Source organism: Balaenoptera physalus (genome assembly GCF_965194825.1).
Source record: "Balaenoptera physalus genome assembly, chromosome: 7".
Classification (NCBI taxonomy): Eukaryota; Metazoa; Chordata; class Mammalia; order Artiodactyla; family Balaenopteridae; genus Balaenoptera; species Balaenoptera physalus.
In genome coordinates, this window is record NC_138886.1 from 46,179,093 (window position 1) to 46,188,460 (window position 9,368).

The following is a 9,368-nucleotide window of genomic DNA, read 5'->3' on the forward strand; positions in this document are numbered from 1 at the left end:
TAACAAATTACGGGGTGTTTATGTATTACCAACATCAAGGGTAATGACACAGCAAAGCAAATTGGAGATATTTACCCAGAAGAAGTGAAAACATCTGTCCATTCCAAAGCATGTACATGGCAACCCAAATGCCCGTCAGCCGGTGAGTGGGTGAGCACACTGCAATATAGCCATATAAAGGAATACTATTCAGTAAAGGGAATGGACTACTGAAACATTTTACAATATGCATTAATCTCAGAAGATTATGCCATGTGAAGTAAACTAGATTTAATAGGCTATATATTGTATGTTTTCCATTTAGATGACATTTTTGGAAAAGGTGAAATTATGAGAACAAAAAACATAAATGATAGCTGGGGGCTAGGGTTGGTGTATCTATTTTTCCTTTTAAATTTATTGAGATACAATTGACATACAGCATTGTATAAGTTTAAGGTATACAGCATAATGATTCGACTTATATTGGGAAATGATTACCACAATAAGTTTGGTAAACAGCTATTATGTCATATAGATACAAAATAAAAGAAAAAAGAAAAAATATTTTTCTTGTGATGGAACTCAGAACTTACTCTCTTAATAACTTTCATATATAACCTACAGCAGTGTTAATTATATTTATCATGTCGTGCATAACATCCCTAGTAATTATTTATCTTATAACTAGAAGTGTTTATACTTTTGACTGCCTTTATCCAATGCCACCCCCCTGGTACCCCTAATCTGATCTCTTTTTCTATGAGTTTGTTTTGTTTGTCTGTTTGTTTTTGAAATGTAATTGACCTCCAACACTATATGAGTTCCTGGTGTACAAATAATGATTCAATATTTCTATACCTTTCAAAAAGTTCACCACAATAAGTCTAGTTACCATCTGTCACCACACAAAAGTACTATATTATTGTTGACTATATTCCCCACACTGTACATTTCTTACCGGTGACTCATTTATTTTGTAACTGGAAATTTCTACCTCTTAATCTTCCTCACCTATATCTCTCATCTCTTTACCCCCTTCCCCTCTGGCAACCACCTTTTTGTTATATCTTGGTTGTGGTAGAGATCACATGACTGAATAAGTTTGCCAAAAATCATAGAATTGTACTCCTAAAAGGGTGTATTTTACTGTGTGTGTGTAAATTATACCTCAATAAATGAAAACAAATAAAAGTAAAAGTAATATGTATAGTTGGAATTTGAACTAAGACTGACACTAGATATTTTATGCTGTAATTCTCCCATGCCACTCAATTTTTACTTAAAACACTTCTTTATAAATAATCTCTTTCCATTTCAAGGTTTTGTTTTGTATTGTTTTTACTCTAAGAAATGTTTTATGATTGCATTTAGTGTGAATTCTGGAAGGTGTAGTTAGTGTTTACTATTAACTTAGTTCACATACTTAGTTTAAGAAAGTCTATATTTTAGCTCTTGCTAATGTTTGTCACCATGGGAAAGTCAACCATACTCCCTATACATCAGGTTGTTAATTGGTAAAAGGAGAATATTAAACTATATTTCTAGGATTTCTTGTGTATTTCTACATTTCTTATAGAAGCACCTTTGTTGTTTGACTAAGAACACTTAATTTATAGTTTCCCTTTGTAATATGCTGAAGTATTAGTGATGGTTAATTTTATGTGTCAGTTTACTGGGCCACAAGGTATCCAGATATTTGATAAAACATTATTCTGGATGGAGTTAGGGTGTTTCTGGGTGAGATTATCCTTTTAATTGGTAGACTGATTAAAGTAGATTGTCCTCCTCAATGTGGGTAATCCTTATCCAATCCATTGAAGGCCTGAATAGAATAAAAGCCTGAGTAAGAAAGAATTCTTTCTCTCTGTCTATCTGAGCTTGGACATCAGTCCTATCTTGTCTTCAGATTCTGACTCACAATGGAATTTCACCATCAGCTTTCCTGGTTCTCAGGTCTTCAGATTTGAACTAGAATTATACCATGGACTCTCTTGGGTCTCCTGCTTGCCAACTGCAGGTCTTGGGACTTTTCAGCCTCCATAATTGCATGAACCAATTCCTTATAGTAAATCCTCTTCTCTGTCTCTCTCTCTCTCAATCTCTCTTTCTGTCTCTCCCTCAATAGATGATAGATAGATAGATAGATAGATAGATAGATAGATAGATAGATAGATATGATAGGTAAGGTAGATGGATGTTATGTATTGATATTGTGAAAAGAACTGTGTTAAGAATGGCTGAGATGTTACCTGAGAATCTCCATGTTTGCTGCCCTTGCTGGATTTTTGCTGAACATTCTAAATTAAAACTGCTAAATAGTTACTGAGTTGCTAAAAGGAAAGGATAATGTTGAGAACTGGATTTTTCTGGACTAAAGAAAACATACTTTTTCCTAGTAACGAATGTGATGCTTGCCATAATCCAATTGTATGCATAAAACAATTTTACCCTCCAATCCAAATTCTTGGTAAACAACTTGTATAAGCTTGCATTAACTTTCCCTTTTTCCTGTAAAATCCACTGCCCATTTTCCACCAGTTGGACAGTATTCTGAGTTCCTTCAGAATCTGTGGTCCCTAAATTGCAATTCTAAGACCCCAAATAAACTGCTTTTTTTGCCTCTTTACCATTTGCGGCCCTTTTCGGTTAACATTTTTGGTGTCAGAAGTGGAATCCAAAGCTGGCTTCTACCCATGTCTGAAACCACAGTGGATTCAAACAAGATACCTATGTAAACTCCATGTGCTTTGTCACCTCCCTAGTGGCTCTGAGTCTGGGAGGTAAGTCCTCTTGGTCCCAAAACTTCCTCCTTGTGTGAGGTTCAGACCTTTATTCTGAATGTCTTTTGTTCGATTGATGGCTTAAGTGCTTGCTCCCTTTTGGTAAGGGCATTATAATAGGACATTCACAGTCTAAGACTGTTGTGAGGGAGGATTCTACCCTGTCAGGGACTCCTGCTAGATACATGTACAAGAAGTATGGGGCTCTCTCTTGTGCTTACCTAGGTAAATGGCAGTGGTGTACCAGAGATGACATAAAATTGACCTGGCCACAATGAGGAACTTTTGAAATTCCAAAATAGATCCTTTTGCTCACACAATTAGAAGCTAAAGGGTCTAAAACAATGCAAATAGAGTGAGAAGCATATTTCAGCTGGTACACTGAAGCCTCCCACTGAGCTCATGAAACCCAGAAGTTTTGCAAATATAAAATTTCTTCACTTCAGGATACTGTTTCGAAGCTCACTGCTGCAAATAAGAATTTATGCTGTCATCTAAATACTCCAGAATAGGCTCAAGAAGCCTCTTCCTCTCTTTCTTCTGCTTTAGCTCCTGCTTACCCAGAACTTGCTGAGCTGTCATTCTGTTCTGATTCTCCTATTTCTCCTCCAAAATCCTTACCCCCACCTACTAGCCCTCTTGTAAAAAAATCTTTCCTTTTGCCACTAATTTGGACCCTGATGGCACTCGCTATCCGGTAAACTATGGGCCTTGGTCCCCTGCAGAATTATGGGCCATAGCTAAGGAATTTCCCAAGGTCACTAGGTACCCCTCCACTTTGCAGAAGAATTTAACCTTGTGATACAAACTTATGATCCAGGCTTCTCTGATTTGTATCAACTAACTCACATCTTAGTCAGAGAAAGCCAAGCCAGATACAGGCAAACTACCACTGTCTGGCTTCAGCCTTTAGATGATATCCACAGAAAGGACATCAGGGTGGCTGTACCAGCTACTCAGGTAGCTCAAGCCCCTCATGAATCAATTCCTTGGGATTTCCCACATCTGTTGACTGGGGAAATATTCATTCTACTACACAAAGACCTAATGAAACTGTTCATGATTATTACTCATACCTATAGCAAGCATTCCAGCAAAACTCTGGGCTACTTGCTGGGGCAAACAGTATTCAAACCCTCTTTAATTCAATCTTTGTTGGGGGATTAGATGAGGAGTTTGGACTGCTGGTAAAATGGGCACAATTACATTGGGAAACAGTGACCACTCCTGATCTGGTCAATTGGCTAATCATTTGTCTGAAGCAATCAAAAGCATAGAAAAATGCAAAACCACTAAAATCATGAATTTGTAGCTGCAGCAATTTCAGCAGCCACTTCAGCGCAAAGACCAAAATCCCCATAAGGACCCCTTCCAGGAACCAGGTCCCTGCCACTGTTGTAAGTAGCCTGGCCACTGGAAGAATTGCCCAAAGTTAAAAAGAAGACCCCATCAGCAGCCCAAAGCTCCTCACTCTGACCCTTCTCATGAACTTTATAAGAAATTTGAGAAACGTCTTCCTTTCAGACACTCAAGAATAGGGATGCTCCAGGGAAAGTATTAGGGTTTTCCAAGTATTTCCACTAACACCATTGGGAGAACTGGACCTTTTTATAGGAGCCAAGGCTATTAATGCTCTTTGGCGCAGGAGCAACTTTGTCTATCTTGAACCCCACCAGCCTCAAGGACGCCCTTCCTCAAAGTACAGAAAAGGTACAAATGGTAGAAGTTTCCAACACAGCTATGAAAGTAAGCAAACCGCCACCTTGCCTTTTGAGATAGGCTCTTGTCAGGGAACTCACCAGTTTCTTCTTGTTTCTTCTGCTCCTGTACACATTTGGGACCAAGATTTCCTGGAAAAATTACAAGCTAATATTTCCTTTTCTCAAAAAGGAAAATTACACTATTCTGGATTCCTCTGGAATCTATAATCCCTGAATTACAATCCTAAGACCCCAAATAAACTGACTTTTTGCCTCCTTACAGCTTGTGGTACTTTTCAATTAACAATGTAGATAGATGGATAAAGAAATAAATGTATATATATATAGAGAGAGAGAGAGCCCATTGAGCCTGGGAGACAGAGCACCAGAGAGAGGTAGACTTCTTTGCCTCAGCTGTGCTAACGAGGTGGAAGCAGGAGAACAACTATAGACTACGCCCTGCTTAAGGGCCTGCTGGTCTGAGAGAGAAGAGGCAGGGCCACATTCAACCAAAAACCCTTAAATGTGGCCAGACGTGGAGGAGCAAATGAAGAGGGTGGAAAGAGGGCACTTTCTCCTGGGAATGGATTAGAAGTCACTTTTCTCACGAGGAGCAAGGGTACACATGTTTCCATTGTTCTTGGAGTTTGTTTTTATTTTTTGTTTTTTGTATTCATTGAATTTGTTGTTGTTTTGTTTGTTTTTGTTTTTGTTTTTATTGGAGTACAGTTGATTTACAATGTTGTGTTAGTTTCAGATGTACAGCAAAGTGAATCAGTTATACATACACATATATCCACTCTTTTTTGTTTAGATTCATTTCCATATAGGTCATTACAGAGTATTAAGTAGAATTCCCTGTGCTTTACAGTATGTCCTTATTATCTGTTTTATATATAATAGTGTGTATATGTCAATCCCAATCTCCCAATTTATCCCTGTCCCCCTCTTTTCCCCCTGGTAACCATAAGTTTGTTTTCTACATTTGTGACTCTATTTCTGAGATTGTCATACTGAGTGAAGTAAGTCAGACAGAGAAAGACAAATATATGGTATCACTTATATGTGGAATCTAAAAATATGGTACAAATGAACTTATTTTCAAAATTGTTTTCTATTATGGAACATTAATTGTAGCATCTAAGAAATTCCACAATGTCCAGAATAATTGTGTATTGCTAAGATTTTTATCTTAGAGTTTAATAATTTAGTTATTAGAAACTACTGTAGAAAGTAGATTTTCTCATTTAAAAATCTCTACTTTAAAAAGTTCAAAGCTTTTTAAAGTTCTCCTTAATCACATCTATGATAGCAAAGAAAGTATGTGTTGATGTTTCCTTTCTTCAAATATATTAAACTACAATTATTGCCTTGATCATTGGTCAATTTCAAACACATACTTGAATAAAATTAAATGGCAAAATTCCATGAATAGCTTGGCACTGGGTCTACATTTTTTTTTTTATGTTTGGCTCCATGATTTACATGTGTTTAATGAGTTAGTAACTTGTTCAATTTATTTTCATTACATAACATAACCAACTCTAGATCATTAGAAGATTTCCTGAAATCAGAAGCAAGTAGAGTAGAATGGTGGGATAGATTTCTCACTATTCTTTCATACAACCATGATCTTCAAGAGCTCTTGGTCTCACTTCTTGCATGAAACAGATTAAATTTGCTATTCTTAGGTCACTCTTTATTCCATTTGACTGATATTTTGATATGTTCTTGCATCAACGGTACATTAAACTTATATTTTTTATATATAGCTTTATATCAAGTAAGATGTCACACCTTTACTACTTGTTTAAAAAATTTTTAGGTCTTCAAGTATCATTATCCATTTAATTTTCTCAAAAAATATCTTGAACAACTTGTTTCCTAGATACATTAGAGTTTTGTAGCTTATATTTGGATATTTTGGTAGCTTAGAGTTTTTTATTATTATGAATATTGGTCTTATGGCCATTCACATATATATCTTTTCATCAATTTATGTTTACGTTTCTCTTGATCAATACCTAAAAGTGAAATTACTGAGTAATATAGTAAATGTACATTTAAATTTATAGGATATCACCATGCTGTATTACAAAATAGCAGTGCCATTTTACATTCCTATCAGCAATGTACGAGATCTTTAATCTCCCACATCTTCACCAACACTTGGTATCATCAGTCTTTTTTTTGTTGTTGTTTTTGTTAGTCTTTTAAAACTTAGCTCTTCTATTGCGAACACAGTGATAACTCTGTGATTTCAATTTGTATTCTCTTATGATTATGATGTTGAGCATCTTTCTCTGAGCTTGATAGCTATTTTTATATTTGCTTTATGAAGTGTCTGTTCAAATATTTTGTCCTTTTTTTTTTTTCTTGTTATTGAGTTTTAAGACCTCTTTATGTATTCTGGATATAAGCCCTTAGTTGGATATGGTTTTACAAAAATCTTCTCCTTGCCTATAATTTACCTTTTTAAACTACATCTTTTGAAAAACAAAAGTTTGTAATCTTGATAACTCCATTTTATCAAATGTTTTTCGTTATACTTTCCATTTTTGTGCCATGTTTAAACAAAACATTTTACTTAACTCAATATCATAAATATTTCTTCTATGCCTCTTCCGTAAGTTTAATAATTTTATCTCATATTTAGGTCTACGATCCATTTTGAGTTAATTTGTGTGTATCTGTGAAATAAAGGTCAAGCTTCATTTTTTTATTTTCTGTACCCATATCCAATTGTTCTAGCACCATATGTTGAAAAACCTACTTGTTTCTCATTGAATTACCTTAGCAATTCTGTTGAAAATCAATTGGCCGTACAAATGTGGTTCTACTTGGGCTCTCTATTCTATTACATTGATTAATATTCATCCTTACATTGATACTGTGCAGCAATGATTTTACCTTTACAGTAAGTCTTAAGATCAGATATTTTACATTCTCTAATTTTTTTTAATATTCAAAATTATTTTGGCTATTCTACATCCTTTGTCCTTCCATAAAAATTTTAAAATTGACTTGTCAGCTCTGTCAAAAATACCTGTTAATATTTTGATTGTGAGTGCATTGGATATATAGATTAATTTGTGTAGTATTGTCATTTTAAAAATATTGAGTCTCCAAACCAGACCCTGTCAATTTATTTAGGTCTTCCTTAATTTCCTTTTGTAATGTTTTCTATTTTTAAGCATACAGAGCTTAGAAAGCTTTTGTCACATTTATTCCTAAGTATTTTTATACTATTATAAATATTCTAGTTTTTAAAATTTTATATGGGATGATATTATACATAGAGAATCCTAAAGATGCTACCAGAAAAGTACTAGAGCTAATCAATGAATTTGGTAAAGTTGCAGGATACAAAATTAATGCACAGAAATCTCTTGCATTCTTATACACTAACGATGAAAAATCTGAAAGTGAAATTAAGAAAACACTCCCATTTACCATGGCAACAAAAAGAATAAAGTACCTAGGAATAAACCTACCTAAGGAGACAAAAGACCTGTATGCAGAAAATTATAAGACACAGATGAAAGAAATTAAAGATGATACAAATAGATGGAGAGATATACCATGTTCTTGGATTGGAAGAATCAACATTCTGAAAATGACTCTACTACCCAAAGCAATCTACAGATTCAATGCAATCCCTATCAAACTACCAATGGCATTTTTCACAGAACTAGAACAAAAAATTTCACAATTTGTATGGAAACACAAAAGACCCCGAATAGCCAAAGCAATCTTGAGAAAGAAAAATGGAGCTGGAGGAATCAGGCTCCCTGACTTCAGACTATACTACAAAGCTACAGTAATCAAGACAATATGGTACTGGCAAAAAACCAGAAATATAGATCAATGGAACAGGATAGAAAGCCCAGAGAAAAACCCACGCACATATGGTCACCTTCTCTTTGATAAAGGAGACAAGACTATACAATGGAGAAAAGACAGCCTCTTCAATAAGTGGTGCTGGGAAAACTGGACAGCTACATGTAAAAGAAGGAAGTTAGAACACTCCCTAACACCATACACAAAAATAAACTCAAAATGGATTAAAGACCTAAATGTAAGGCCAGACACTATCAAACTCTTAGAGGAAAATATAGGCAGAATACTCTATGACATAAATCACAGCAAGATCCTTTTTGACCCACCTCCTAGAGAAATGGAAATAAAAACAAAAATAAACAAATGGGACCTAATGAAACTTAAAAGCTTTTGCAGAGCAAAGGAAACCATAAACAAGACGAAAAGACAACCCTCAGAATGGGAGAAAATATTTGCAAATGAAGCAACTGACAAAGGATTAATCTCCAAGATTTACAAGCAGCTCATGCAGCTCAATATCAAAAAAACAAACAATCCAATCCAAAAATGGGCAGAAGACCTAAATAGACATTTCTCCCAAGAAGATATACAGATTGCCAACAAACACATGAAAGAATGCTCAACATCATTAATCATTAGAGAAATGCAAATCAAAACTACAATGTGATATCATCTCACACCAGTCAGAATGGCCATCATCAAAAAATCTACAAACAATAAATGCTGGAGAGAGTGTGGAGAAAAGGGAACCCTCTTGCACTGTTGGTGGGAATGTAAATTGATACAGCCTCTATGGAGAACAGTATGGACGTTCCTTAGAAAACTAAAAATAGAACTACCATACGACCCAGCAATCCCACTACTGGGCATATACCCTGAGAAAACCATAATTCAAAAAGAGTCATGTACCACAATGTTCATTGCAGCTGTATTTACAATAACCAGGACATGGAAGCAACCTAAGTGTCCATCAGCAGATGAATGGATAAAGAAGATGTGACACATATATACAATGGAATATTACTCAGCCATAAAAAGAAACGAAATTGAGTTATTTGTAGTGAGG